This window comes from Amblyomma mixtum, chromosome 3 (genome assembly GCF_055824585.1).
Source record: "Amblyomma mixtum isolate Tamu chromosome 3, ASM5582458v1, whole genome shotgun sequence".
Classification (NCBI taxonomy): domain Eukaryota; kingdom Metazoa; phylum Arthropoda; class Arachnida; order Ixodida; family Ixodidae; genus Amblyomma; species Amblyomma mixtum.
This window is the reverse complement of record NC_143014.1, coordinates 61,572,843-61,588,910: the sequence shown is the minus strand read 5'-3', so window position 1 is coordinate 61,588,910 and position 16,068 is coordinate 61,572,843.

The following is a 16,068-nucleotide window of genomic DNA, read 5'->3' as shown; positions in this document are numbered from 1 at the left end:
TAATAAAGAGATGTGATAATTTTGTGAATACCCCCTCCACTCTGATTTCTGACTACTCTGCACACAATCATCGGAAGTATGAGCAGCCGCTGTGTCCACGAGTGACAAAGGCGACAATAGGTGTCATTCAAGGAAAAAAATACTTGGGATCATAAGTGAAAGCAAAGCAGACAAAATATACATTACTTACAGCAGTTTTGTAGCTCTCGAAATTCGGTCGTCGCAATAGTTCGGAAGAGAAAAATAAATGAGTTCAGCACACTATTTATACACAGAGCTCAGGGTAATGATAAAAAATACGTGGGAAATTATTAATGACGTAATTAGCGCACCTGCGAAAGGGCACATTGCTCCTCACCGGGTTGACACTGAAAAATCTGATGTTTTCTATACATATTTTACATATTGGACCAGCACTAGCCGACTATATACCACATGAGACATGATTTTAATTACTCTCTGATACAAAGCAGCAGATTTTCGCTTGAACCTATAGAACATACTGCAGTACAAAATATATTAGATGATATGAATGCTGCCAACGCATCTGTACGCGACGCAATTACTGCTAAGGCTTTAGAGGATAACGCAGACCTACTCTGCCCTGTGCTTACAGCCATATCCAATCATGCTGTAGAGCGTGGTACAAACCCCGAAATCCGAATTATCACAAAAATAATATACCGGGAGTTTCAGCGAACAATTTCAAAATTTTTCAAAAAAAGCCTTTTTGAAGTAAAAATATGGCTTTTGCGGCGCAGTATTACCAGTGTTGGCGGACACCAGAAAACCGGCGAATCGGCTTAAGTATGATTGTTAACTAATGTTTAATAATTCTCTTTTTAACTAATTAGAGATTTGTAGCCGGCCGTTAGTAATAGCCATATCAGTTTTTAGAATTTCGAATACGTGATTACCCTCGCCGCTCTGGCTCGGCTAAGTCTGGCTGCGTCGTGCTAAAATACATGCGCTTTCGAAAGCATGCAGGCAAAGCAACCCCTCCACTGTACGTAACTAGTCGAAAAAGCCAAATTTTGTCGAGCCACAGCACCAAGGGTAACCGCGTTTTCTAAATTATGAAAACTGATATGGCTATTACTAACGGCCGACTACAAGTCTCAGATTGCAACTAGGCGCCTAACTCTGCTAGTTAAAAAGTGAACTATTTAAAATAAGTTAACAAGCTTACTAACTAAGACGATCCACTGGTTTTCTGGTGTGCGCCAACACTGGCAATACTATGCCGCAAAAGCCATATTTTTACCCCAAAAAGCCGATTTTTTAAGTGTTCGCTGAAACACCCGGTAAAAAAGTGTCGATGTTAACGAGCCTGGCAGCCATCGACTGATTTTGGTACTGAGTGCTACAAATACTCTATTTGAAAGGCAATTTCTATTCATTTAAAAGCGTGCCTGAACATGCACCACATTTAACTCAACAATAAACGATTCACTGCACAATAAAAAAATAGCCATAGCAGTATTTATAGACTTTAAAAAGTCTTTTGACACAGTTATCCATGACATACTCCTAAAGGAACTTGAATATCATGGACTCAGTGCCAGTACTTTGGACTTGTTTTCTCGCTACCTGACCAGTCGACAGCAGTATGTTAGAATAAAAACTTTACTTTTTCATTTTATTCCATTATAGCTGGTGTGCCTCATTGGTGCGTTCTGGGACCTATCTTATTTTTCTTATATATTAATGACTTCCTCTCAGTTCTCACTTCTGACAAAGAAATCATGTACGCGGATGATGCCACACTGGTTCCCAAAGGTAAATCACTACACGATAAAATGTACACGTTTAATACAGAACTACTTCGTGTTTCATCTTGGTCTGCGGCAAGTAAACTTACACTAAACAAGGCAAGAGCTAACTACACAGTGTTTCATTCCAGATATATAACTTATAACTTATATAACAAATATAACTTCATAGTAGCAGTCTGGAGCAAGTGAACACAAATGAATATTTGGGCGCTATGCTAGATAGTAATTTGAGCAGGAAGCCACAAGTAAAGATCTTGGTTCTTCTTCGCCAAGCTGCTTCGAGATGTTCGTTTATTTGGTGTCAGACATGAAGCAGGCAGTCAGACGATTGACAGACGATGAAACACGGACGAGAAGAGGAACCCAATTTTTATAAAACTTCAAAAACTATGGGGAAACAAATACACACAGAAGAAACAGGAGCTTCGCACTCAGCTACCAAGCTGACACAAAAAGTTTCACTCGAGCGTCTCGCTCATTCTTCACGACTTGCCAGAAGCCGGGGCCTGCCTACTTCCTTCGACGACGCCTGAACAAGAACCGCATAACATTACGCAACAACGAAACTTCTAGAAGATGGAGCGGGCGCTCAGAGAGAGAGGAAGGAAGCCCTGCAGCATTACTTCAGCACGCGATAAGCTGCGTCTCCCTCCCCCTGTTCTCTCGAGATGGCTCGAACCCTCCCGAACGTCAGTTTGCGCACGCCCCGCTTCGCCAATGTCACAGGGTAAGGAGGGCCTGCGCCCTGAGCTGGGATATACCCATGGGCGTCCGGAAGGGGGGACAAGGGGTGGGCGGTTGCCCCCCCCCCCCCCCCCTGGAATTACGGATATTATTTATGCACTAGTAGAAAACAACTACACAGCTTGATCAGCACGCTTAGGTGATATTAAGGTATCGGATTTTGCTTATTGAGTTCAAATCTTTTTCATTAATAAATTTCAATGTTTGTTCTCCAAGCCTAGCACTAATTTGTTGTTTCTAATTTTTTTTCATGTGCGCAGTTTAGACCACAAATAGTTCCTTTTTGGCGCTAACCTACCGCCTCCCCCATACCCGGCCATCGGGTGCCCCCCCCCCCCCCCCCTGAAAAAGTTCTGCGGACGCCCTTGGATATACCTACGGGCACGCGCGCCGCAACCACTCAGCATTAGCTATAGCGGCCTTACCACACGCATTGATAGCATATGTTCTAAACTAGCGTAAGGGCATTCGCTAGGAGCCGCCGTGATTGGATGGCAGCCAGCGCCACCCAACGAGCAGCGGCGAGAGTACTGCAAGATCGCCCAGGCGTAGCCGAAGTAGGAGACTGAGTAGCATAGCGCGAAACCGAAGGCATCGCATGAGGTAGCGTGCGGACAATTGTTTCGCCTGCATTGCAAGGCATGCAGGGATGAATTCGGGGTTCTTTGTTATTGTTGTTGTTGTTTGTTTTGTTTTTTTTTTCATGGAAGAAGTTTCAAATGGACCCGCGCTTTCTTGAAAAAGTTCACGTATATCACGTGAAGGAGCTGGTGCTGTCAGGCACCTCTGAGACCACAGTGAAACGAACGTCACAGACTGTCAACGCGCCGCCGTACTTCCTCGTAATAAACACTTTGTATTTTGTGTGCCAACAGATTTAGCTGCTCTCAGACGGTTTAACCATGTTTTAGCTCAACCGCGCGGCCGACCAATGCTGAATGCGTGGCCATTGCTACCGTGGCGCCGTGCTTGCCCGCATGTGCCGTGCGGTCGTATAGTATCCGTAGTTAGCGTATATTTACTGTATGAGAGTGCTGAAACTGCTGCCGACACAAAATACTCCAGGTGTTCTGCGGCGGAAGAGCGGCAAGCACGGCGCAGCAGTCGCGCGGTCGAAATCGAAATCGAGTCGTTTTCGCTCCGCCTCCTGCCATGCACTGGGTAACTGCTGCAACTAAATGAAGAGCATGGGCGTCAAGGTCGAGGTAATTTTTATTTCAGCCAAAATCAGTACGTTAAGGCGTGCCTTAAAATATGTTGTATTTTGTGTCACTGGCTTGAGTTGCATTCAAATGCAACTCAAGCAAGTAAGAACGCAAGTACGGCGTATGGGTATGCGCGTGAGCGCAGTGTATCTAAGAAAATGCTACAAGGCCACGGCAATACTACTTGAAGCTGTACAGCATGCAGAATTCATTCATATGCAGAACTAATACAGCTGCAGAGCTAATTCGTATGCAGAACTCATTTGTTTAGGGAAACGTAACTGCACTTCGCTTACATAAGCATGCCGAAAACAGGTTTGCCGGCGAGATCGTTTAGCGAATCTCTTGACAGCGCTGGATGTCATCATCAAGAAGAAACGTAAAAAACTTGGCAGGAAGCTGTTAATTCCACTGTTCCGGCACCATCTTGCCTCACACGAACCGGCATACCGTCTCTGTCGTGGTCGGGGTGCAGTGAAGCTCGCAAAAAAATTGCAAAACTCTTCATAGGTAGTTTCTTGCGCTTCGGTATTGGGGAACGGGCTCGAAAAGCCGCGTCTACGGCGCAGTGCGGTCCTGGCACCGCAGGGGGTCACTTATTACCTTCTTTTATTTACTTTTTCAGATCAATCTTCTATCATTCCCCCATGCCGCAAGAAGCGGAAGCAACACTCGAGATTCTCTACCATCCTTTTGCCTCCATCTTTCTGAAAATCTTCCGCATCCGCCTACCCGGAATGAACAGCACCAAAGACTGGGCCCCCTATCATTCTTTCTATATTTCCTAATTTTCATTAGCTCACCAAGAAAATCATTATTTACCTTCCTCATGCAGTAACTCTCCTTTTTAATAGCCGTTCCAATGCCTCCGACAGTACCAACACTTTCTTTAAATCTTTTCTTCAGTTTTTTTTATGCTATGCAAAATTCTTTATTTTTATTATTTATTTTTCTACTCCTGATTGGATAAAGCCCGTTATACTTAATGTAATGGGGCGAGGCACTTTTAATTTGGGTTTTTTTTTTTTTTGTTACTCCCACCATAGCATTAGTCAACCCCATCGAAACAGCGGGAAACGATAGCTGAAGGTTCGTATCTTTGATGCGGTCGTCACCTAGCAATTAATACAAAACCGAAAGGCAATAGAACTAAGAAATGCCTCTTACTTCCGAGTGCGAAAGAAGGCGGCGCAAAGCCAGTACTTAAACTTAAACAAAAATTAAAAGCCATTTGTTAGGCTCTCCTAATACAATTTTATAATGAATATTTACTTATATTCACTTGGAACAGCCAGCATTGAAATAAATAATACTGCAATTAGCAACCTGCTTCATAAAAATACTGTCAGTAATTAGGAAAGAGGAAGCGTGCCTATTTCCTGGAAACAGCCATTACTTATCGACAGTGAAATACATTTCTCTTAGCTACGTTAGAAAACGGCGAAAAAAATAATTTCAAGTTAAAATAAAGTAGGCAATCAAAACACCTGCATGAAGATTATGTTTTGAGATGCAGATGTCAAAAGAAATAAAAGCCACGAGTGTTGTTTTGTAAAATTCATCCCTAACTCATCGGCGCTATATTTATGAAATCGCTTAATCCAGTTAGCTTGCTCGACCACATTATCTATAACCCGCACAAATACCTTCTCCGAATGTTAACAAGGTCACCTCACACTTCTTTGAGTTTCTTTTTCTTTACGCAGTGTTTTTATTGTCTCAGCCAGATGGGTACAGTTACTTAGTTCTTGCAGATGCCTCGTTGCAACTGATGGCTTTATAATCCTGAAGTGGCAGTTCAGCAGATGCAGAGGTCACTGCTTTTCCTATCTCTAGTTACACCGCTTTTATTTGTTCTCTAAATAAAGTTCTTTACTACTACTTATCATTCTCTCCTGGCAATTCACGGTTAGAATAGGATCAAGGGCAAAATTGGCAAAAATGTCCTATTCCAGCCACATCAGTAGATCTATGAATTAACACTGTTGTAGGGTAATGAAATTAGTAAAAGACAAAAGCAAAAAGGATATATTTTTGCCCTAAATAGTACGAAATGTAATGAGAACAAGCTATTAAGGGTTTTTTGTTTTTGTTTTTGCCCTTATTTCTCTCGAAAAGCTCGTTTTCACCGAGAGGAAACGCTTTGAGGCTGTTTTCCAAGACGAAGAATTGCGTATTTTACTTTACCAGTGTCACTCGAGACGCGCCGTGATAACAGAGTGCGCGAGGATCATGAGCGAGCCGTCCTTAGTCGCGATAAGACAACACACGCGGATCTGCTGGTCCGCGTTACATCACAGTGACTGCACTTTGCGGCCTGCTTCGCGCTGTACGTTGTGTAATTAGATGGGCTCGGGGATAGCTTTGACGCTGAATATCTGAAAGTATGGGCGGGCCACGGCAATATCACGAAGGGATTGGCCTTCCTTTAAGCCTTGACAGATACACAGATGTCGCACTAAATGGAAAGGTGGATCACAAGCAACAGAGATGGAGGCATAACCATGCTCCCCAGAGACTATAGTGAAGTCAGTCTATGGTTTTCACCTAATTTCCTACGTGGAATTTGCCATTGCCGTTGCACTTAAAACTTGTTAGCTGCAAAGACAGTATTAGCGTAGCCCAGGCTTTATTAAAGAGCACATGCCTGCTTAGAAAAAAAGGAGAAGAAAGACGTACGCATTCTTTGAGGTGCAAAGTACGTTCAACCATACATTCCTTACTTTTCCATCTTAAGTTATTTGCAGCGAGTACCACGCCGTGTGGCTGCTAAAAGCAAGCATGCGCCCAATCGCAAAAGTGCTCCGGCGGGCGAAAAACCGCGCAGAAGCGGCCGTGCCTAGCACACAGATGGGCACGGCGCAGCGATTTCAAACGGTCGAAAGTTACTCATTGAGGACGGTGGGACAGGTTGAGCAAAGGAAATAAAAAGTGAGAGCCTTTATAAAAGCGAAACTCAGCTGTAAACATTTGGTTTGGTGGAGGCACATAGCATCGCTAGAAGCCGCTCGAGCATTTCGATTGCAGACTCGTCTGAACAACGCAACGAAAGTGGGTGGGCGTCGTCAAAGGGCACCAAGGCCAAGCCATGTCTCATCATTTCGTTTAGCTGCCCCTTCTTTGGCTTTCAGACGTTCTCTCTCCTCTAGGCATTATTAATGTGCTAAAAACCAGGGCACGCGCTGTACAGAACGCCCAACGTCCCCGACGCTCAGCCAATGCATTAGAACTTTGAGTCTGTTCACATTTTCGGTGATGTACATCATATTACGTAGACGCTGCACTACCTTTTTTGAAACCCTTTATTTTTTAGCTAATTGTATACCTTATGCTACCCGTTTTACAGCAACAGCTAACTGCACAAGACATTTCCTCCGGGTTATAATGCGTCGGGCTGAAGCTAATGGCCAACTGCGTGATAATGAGAAACAGCGAACATATCTTTCTGAACTGAGTTCAGTTTTACTGGTCGAAAGTTCCAGGATACGGAGCAGGCAGTCTATATACTAGTCTCCGTAATAATTTTCAGTCAAAGGTGTATAGACAGCTTAAGAACGCTAAATAATTGCAGACAAATTTTTTTTCTTTCACTTGTTTCGGTTTCAATGTCCAAGTGATGGATATGACGTCAAAGTTCCCAATAGGTCACATGAAGTATCAGAAAAACTACAGTATAATTGCTGCTTCTCCATTCGCAGTAATCCAGCTCTTAAGGCAGGCTGGCTTCAGCGATGTAGTGAATTGAAACGACGAAGCAGCTATATTAAAGGGTCAGTCTACTGAATTTTATCGACCATATTTTCTTTGCGGCAACCGATAGCTCTTTACTCAAATTACCGTTTAGCCAGCTGTGGTGCCAAGGAGTGCGGTAGAACATTTTAAAATAGAATTTATTAATGTGGGAACACATCTGTATGAGATGGTAGTCTCATCTGGTAACCATCTGGATTTCCGCCGCGCGGCGACAAACATGGCGGCGCCCGTCGAAGCCGGACCTCTCGCTTCGGACTGAATTCTCGTTGTTGCTGCCTTTTTCAGTGCGTTCACTGGCCATAAATGGGGCGCCGGTCTTTCGCTTCGTCTCATCTCGCCTATAAGAAAACATATAAGAGATAAATTTGCTTTATTTCAATAATTAGAGTGACGATTCTGCCGCTCCTAGGCTTGAGTGGAGAGTCGGTTTGTTTACAGCAATGGTTCCCGTCCTGACGACCAGATGGCGCCACTATAGGCTGAGTTTATTTTTACGTCTCTGCTAGCATACGCTGAACTAAAAGTGGGAATGTGCCTGCGTTTTGCGTACGTGTAACTATAAATATTCATGTGATTTACAGAAAAAGCGAGCGGTACGCCTTCTACAGTTTACTAGAACAAAACGTGCGTTTCTCTGACATTGGGGCATACAAATGGTACGTAGTATATTCACTTATGCTTCTACAAAAAAAGACTACCACTTTCTTGAACAAAATGAACGTTTGGGGCCGCCACCATGCTTTTTTACGCGACTTTTAACGCCGAAATAAAATATAAATTCCTGCCTAAACCGGGCGCAGACCCCTCGTTATTGATGTTATAGGGTGCCAACTACCAGAATATGGCATTATTTATACACTCATCTCGGTGAGTAGACTGACCCTTTAATATTGCAATTTTTCTCATGCTGCACTCGACCCATACGGAACTTTGACGTTATAGCCATCGCTTGGCTGTTGAAACCGGAACAGGTGAGAGAACAAATTCTATTATCAATTATTTGCGTATCCTTACAAAGAAGAAAACGTGCAACCGAAACTCGGTGTCTATACTCTCCCTTTTCACAGAAGAAAACAATGAACGACCGTGTGTTTCTTGAGCAGGGCAATTATTTTTCACTTGTCTTGACGCCTATTTTTCGTCCCACATTTGATGAAAGTACTGTCGTTTCTAAACAAATTACAGCATCACGTGTGCTTCAGGCTCCGAAGGCCAGAAATGACGACCGTCCTAGTGGCGCCACTTGTCGTGGACAGAGCTAACTGTTCTCTGTAAACGGTCTATTGGAGCGGGTCACACTATGGGTGTATATGGCATGGGTGTCTGTGGGGAGCGACTATGCTTTGAAGGCTGCGGCGATCTCAGCCAATCAGGACGGCGTGCGCCGCAAAACGTGTTCCTCTGACTCCCTCCCCCTACGACTGGTGGCTCCATCACTGGAAAGGGAAGAGCACCAGTGTCCAGCTGCTGCGCGCAGGACTCAACCGAGTCGGCGGACACCATGGAGAAAGGAAAGAACTCAGGAGAGGCGGTTACGTCGCATTTTTTGAAGCCGGCTCCCCCGTGCTCCCCGTATACTTTGCTGCCGTCTCAGTGCGCTTGCGCATGCGCAACAGGCAATGTACCATACGACGCCGCTGCGCTCCGCGTTACCACTGGCTGCGCCGTCGGCCAAAGACTCTCAGTAAAGCGCGTGACTTCCAGCACACTTTTTGGCGTGCAACGGCGGCGCACCACTTCACAGCAGGCCTCCGTAGTGCTGTGTTCTTGCGGGCTTTCTCTGCTAATTTAACCAGTGAACGAAACGCTCACTCCACTTTAAAAACACCATCCTGAACTATATTTTCAATTACTGCAATAAATGTTTTGTAAATAGTCACAACGCTTCTCAAATATTTGAGGGACTCTTTGTTGTCTTCCATGGTCCTAACTGGAAGCGAGAGCTTTACCTTTCAAATGCTCAAATGACTTGTGGGATGAAGGATATGCATTTTTGGACAAGCCGCAATACGTTGTCGCATCATTTGCAATTAAAGACCGAATGTTGCCCATTTTTATTTATTTATTTATTTGAAGCGAAAGCTTCACTACGCTAGGTAAAACCAAGGTCACCGTGTCTGGAGGTTTCACCTTCATTTGACATTCACATAAAGCAAATGAAAGGAAAGGTGCATAACTGGCCCCTTGGGACACTGGACAAGGCCTTAGTCGCGCTTTAAGCTACGTGGTGGTAGTGACAGATGTGCGCTGCATGCTTTGGCATTGACAACGTTGTGGCAGAAACGCAGCACTGAAGCCATACGCCGTCGGCATTCATTGAGTTCATTGGCGTTGGCGTTGACAACGTTTAAGGCTCCGATGATTTTAAGGAAAGGAAGTGCGCATAACTGGCTCCCTGGGTCAGCGGACGCCTGATTCGCGCTTTGAGGTACGTGGGTTGGTGAGAGAGAGATGTGGGCTGCATGCATTAGCGCTGACGACGTTGCGGCAGACACGCTGCACTGCAGCAATAGCCCGCAGCGTTCATTGAGTGAGCAAGCTCTCGCGATCAACCATTAACTTCCACCTGCCAGGGTGGCAGGGTGGGCGCGCGGCCTACCCAGTGTCCGGAACGCACTCAACGTTACAGACGCCAAGCCGCGTATATAGTTGCCCGACACGCCATAGCTTTCGCTCTCTAACGAGGTTCAATAGTCGTTAAACCGCAGCTGATTTCTTATTCCAGTTGTTTTATTGCTGCACATGTGGTAAGTAGCTGAAATACTCCAAACGTGAGGACATGGGGAATACGAGGAGACAGCTAAACAAGGACTACCGTATTTGCTCTGACGATTTCACGGACGACTACTCGGACCCGATGAAAAGAAGCTGCATCTGTAGCCCGTGCTGACGGTAAAAATAGAAAATTCACATGGCTAGATATTATGCATATGTGTACCATCTATCCGTATGTCTGTAAAACTTTCCATGCTCATTCTCATTCATGAAATGAGATATATCCTCGGCTCTCATACATGCTAATAAAAAACCGCTAAAAAAGTATTCAGTCGAAGTTTATCTCAGTGCCTACAGTCACCATTGATCAGTGAACACATCAATGAGAACGATCAGTAACAGCGCCTACAATCAACGGAGATTTCCGTGCCATTATCCAATCAACGCATGTTTGTTAGCAGTTAGGTGCACAGGAAAACAAGTGCTTTAGAAGGACTTAGTCAAAAGCGAGACAAAAATAATTAAAAGAAGATTGTGAGCAAGCTTCAGTTTCACCGGTTGAAAAAGGGTCAAATGCACGAAGCGCAATTTGAGCAAGCAAATAGTGTCAATCGACCGCGCTGCGCTCTCTCCTATCTCACCCCATGCCGGCGGGAGCATCCTCCAGCAATTTGACAAAAACACCGTTGCCATGACAACGATACGACGCTCCAGTTGGCTTTCCTCCGGCCGTTAAGAGAGGAATTGGCGCTGACGTCTCGATCGGCTTGGTATGTTTGGTATGTATGCGAAGCTTCCTACCCCTGGCCTCTTGTTGAAAACAGGCGCGGCCGTTTCCTGTCGACTGGCGCGGCCGCGATGCGGACGTTCCTTTCGAAACTGCGGGGCTGCGGTCAATATTTAGAAACTGTATGGGCTGCGGTAGCTCCACGGCCGCGCGTGTATGACAGCCGCAGTTTACTGCCCTTCAGGAGAGCAAGCTGCCGGGCTAGTTGGTGAAGCATGTTAAATAGAATTCAGCGCAAAAAAACGGACAAGGGGCGAAGTATGGGACACAGAGACGTTCACGAGCGCTAGCGCTCGTGAACGTTAGCGCTCGTGAACGTCTCTGTGTCCCATACTTCGTCCCTTATCTGTTTTTTTGCGCTGAATTCTATTTAACTTACTGCCCTTCGGGCGTTGGAAAGCATTGCCGAGCATATTTACACAGCGGGATTATGCTGCAGCAAGTTTTTGCGTTATCGTTGCGATAAAATCGATGCGAGAAACAAGCTGTCAGCTGTGGCGGCTTTCAGTTATAAACATTGCCCTGCCCATCTGTACATAATTAACTAGTGTTACCGAGTTTGCATTGTATAGACGTGTATCACGAGGTGGATCTGTCATTTTCTGGTGGTTCAGCATAGCAAGCGTACTCTCGGCGCTGAGTAACCAAGTGGTGCACTCGATCGCTGTTCTCGGTTGTGTAGTGAAGTATGTGAAAACTTTTTGGTGGTCTGTTAGTCTTGCATGGTGAACTAGAACAGCGCAAGAACACAAACTGTTTTTTTTTTAGTGGCACAGGTGAAGAAAACGGCGTTCCATGTTGTGTATCTCTTCACGTGTGTCACCAAAAATAATATTTCTGTTCTCGCGCTGTTCCCGTCCACCATGTATCATGAAGCATGTTTGAATTTTGATTTTGCATCCCTACAAATGCTACCGCGCACAGTTGGGGACGAGAGTTTATGGTATAAACGGAAAAACGTTCTTCGAGGGGACATGTGTGCTCCATCCGCTGGAACATTGCCAGCTGCGCCAGACGGACTGTTCCTGTCGTTAATTTCGGTTTTCACGCGAGGCTTGGACTTGGCCTTTTTGGGAATATCGGATCGGCGTAAGACATGCCGCGCGTGCATGGCGTTTAGTGTGACTGGTGCCGATTCACTAGCGCTCTGTAGTCACGTGCACGCGACGCACGTAACTAAGTGTCGGTGGCATGGGCGTAAATACACGTAACGCATATAACTAAGCATAATAAGCGTGGGCGTAACCACACACTCGAAACATTCTACTGTCTTACAGTATTATAAAATTTTCGAAAAAATTACTTCGACCTAATTTTCTGCCTGCTCGTGCTTCCGGAATATTACAGCAGAGGCCCAGATGCTGGCCAGAAGTTAACTGCACAAACGTACGCTTTATCATGTGACACGCTGCTGAATATTTGCGCCCTGGCGAAAATGCCGACCACCACCAGAGAGAAGCGTTGTTCGTTCACCGCGTTTTCGCTGCTTGCGTTACAGCCGAAGTTGATCCGCCGCACAATGTTAGGCAATCTGGTGTTTCCAAACTATCTCAGCGCGATTTGAAGTCTCTTCCAACACCCCACCGGAACCACAGCATAAGTCTGCTAGAGATTCCATTCCGATGCATTAAGTCTGCCCCTTGGTGAAATTTCCTGAAGTCCCTCTATGTGTCGTTCGTCTCCTCGAAGCTAGGATGATTGTAGGCGATCATTGTCGTCTTCGCCCTGTTTCCATTTCTAGCTGGATTATGGAACCGGAAATCATGTCCTGCTTCCTGCTGGAAAATTTTCACTTCCATCTAGCTCCTGCTGAAAATTTCCCATTTCCAGCTAAAAGTGAAAATGGAAGTGCCATTTTCAGCCACTTCAGCTAGAAATGCAAACTGGAAAAGATCTTTTCCTCCGGAAATAGTGCCTCCATTTTCATGCGGGCGCTGTCACTCCTTGCTGCTCGAGATCCGTATACAGCTCTCGGTACTGCTCATGACGATCTTTTGTCCTTTAGTCCTCATCCGTTCCTTCCAACTCCATCATCTTCTCACCGGCATTCGCTCTTCTTTTTGCCACCATTGCAATTGTTTCTTGCCAGCTATTTCACTCGCTCGATGCCTTCTCAGCTTGCGTAGCCCGCTATCGCCTCGTCTTCAGACCCATTGCAAAGCAGAGGCACTCCACGTATCGATCCTGTCGTCTGCAGCAATCACGATATTAATATGGTTGTGATTGTGTTGTCTCAACTCCTTTAACGACTTAGTTCGATTTTCAAGTGAAGGGGCAGAGGTTGGTATGGTGACGAACCTTTTGGGCGTGCTTTGCGACTGAGGGCGTCGACACATTGCGCAGGACTTCTGCAGGTGATGCACCCCAAGGCGCTTTTTTTTTTTTCAGAAATGTAGTCGATTAAACCAAAACCGTTTCACATCTAAAGCGTCGTTTCGAACTCATTTCAAAACTTGCTGCCTTAAGGGGGACGCGGCTATTAAAACTTTTCGTTATTTATGCATGAAATTTAACCATATTTGGCACAGATATTTAACTTCTTACGCTGATTTGAGAACTGCATTTTATTCTAAGCTAGCTGGTGAAATTGTTGAGTAAATACAATTAACACCCTTGTAAAGTCATTTCCGAGGCGTTCAAAAATTACGGAGAAAGTGGACACTTTTTTTTATGTCCGCATATTGACAAGCTCTGTTCTGTACAATAAGGCGATTAGTTCTGTTTCTAGGTGCCATATACCCATGAAGATAAAAGTTATAATTCCAGCAAGCATAATTACATAAAGAAGTTTCATTCAAACATAATTATAAAAACTATTGCATAAGTATATAGAAAAATTGAAAGATTTCTTGCACTCCTCAACGTTTCAGAATTCATGCGCAACCAATAGAATCGTTCTATTGCCATTCATTACGAAATGCCGAAGGAATGAGTGATAACAATCGCAGTTATATTGAAAGTTCAGAAGATCAACCCTAAGGTTGCTTCCCTGTATTGCCTCGTTCATCGCCTAGCATGCATTTGCCTTTGGTCAAAGAAATGCGGCATTGCAACGGACGGAAGCTCTGATCTGATCTCCCCTCAAGATGACACTAAGATGGCAGTGCTCGGTCATCGGAAACCTGCGGAATTTGAGATGCGCCGGAATCATCAAAAGCGCGATTCGCTGACAACTTTCGACAGCCACACATAAAAAAAAACGTCATCTTATAAATTTGTACTGCCTATTTCGCTATCATTTTCCATCACAACACAGATGAAGACCAAGGGTTGCGAAGAAAAAATAAATTGAGAAGTCAAGAATTTCGACCCAACTCGCAGTTTATCTGCTGCGTCCCCCTGATTTTAGCACTCCTGCTCCTTCGAGAACTTTCAAGTAAAAAGTTCAACTTCTCTTCCTAATTGGTGGTGGGTAATTGGTGGCTTTCTAGAAGCTAGAGGGGATGGCGGTTGAATGTTAGTGGTGGGTACAGCTTCTGGAGGGTCGAAGTGGGTGGGGGGTGAATGTGGGTGGATGTTGGTTGAAGGTCCATAGTTTGGATATGAATTTTTACCAGTGAGTGCCCGGATATGCGTTCACCCGAGACGAGGCCCTGTCAGGCTTCAGGCCTTTCGCCTTGCCTTCCACTTTGATTTGAAAGAAAGTGAGCTGCACTGAACTGTTTCATTTCAAGGGTGGAAGCTTTTCTCTCTCTCTCTCTCTCTCATACACACACACACACGCACACACACACACACCATGGATTATTTTGTGATTATTTTGGGAAAAAAGGCTATACAGCTCACGCGGTAAAAAAAAACACTACCAGAGAAGCTTCGTTTACCGATGCCTAAGACTACTCGGCCGTCATTTTGTTTCCTCATTTATAGCTTCATTATATCGTTGTTGCATGGAACACCAGTAGCTTCCGTGATCCTCCTCTGCCTCACACGAGGAAGACCTCTCCTTTATTCATTAAAGTCTCTCTCTCTCTCATGCCTCACTAGACCGAGTCGAATTCAGCAACCTCGTCATACGGCCTCACGCCACCATCACTCCATCACTCCGCCCTCACACCAAAATTCCAGGAGGCGCACACGTCAGGATAAGGAAACCAGCAAGACGATTAAACTTGCGCAGCGTGTTTATCCGTCGCGCGGCTTTTCTGCACGCTGAACAGTCCTGTAAACACCGAAGTCTGCACAAGATCCCGGAGTCTTCCAGTACAGGCAGCAATCTTATAGTGTAAGCCGTGACCTCCATAGCAAAGTCGGTCAGTGTTCATTAACAGACAACTGCCGCGTGGTAGAAAAAAGAGAAATGTTCTGTAACTGAAGGCAGCACTCACAAAAGTTACAGACGAAAGAATTCAATGAGCACTGGTTGATCTCCTACCTTTGAAGCGTCTGGCGTTCACGTCATCAGCATGTGGAATGATGAAAGTACACAGCTTGATGCCTGCACACTAATAGTTCTGGCTTTACATCCGATTGGCGTTGAGTGCTATAATCAACAAAAAGTACACTGTTAAAAACTAAAGTGCTTGGACGGCATGACACAACACTGTTGAGATCGGCGTTAGCGGGTCTCGCTTGGAAGCAGCCAGCACACATGTCTCCTGGGTGGCTCCAAGTACCTGCTGTCAACTCGGCGACGGTTGCTTCAGAGCCTGCCGTAATGGACCATAGGAGATGGTCCGGTTCTCATCTGGCTTCAATAAACATGCTTTGCTGCGTCGGAGTGCGACCGTCTTCGACTGAAAGGAACAGCGGGCTGAAGCGCGACAAAAGCGCCCAGTTTCCTGTGTCGCCTCACATGCCGAGAGTCACCGCAGCGAGTAGTCGGGCGTTATCTTCCCCAGTCTCCGCGACCAGGTCTGGAGACGAAGGCCTTGTTTACGGTGTTGCCCTCCTGCGTGCCTGGCCCACGAGTAGGGTGTTATTAAGCACAGGTTTCGGCAACACGTGTCTACCATTAGCTGCTCATGGAACAATCCGTGCTGACCTACGCAGCCTACGCGACCTCACCGGCATTCTCATCACTCAAGCTCGAACATGTCACAGAGGCGTGGCCACAAGTGAGAGAAAGTGTGAGACTGTGCGTAAAAGT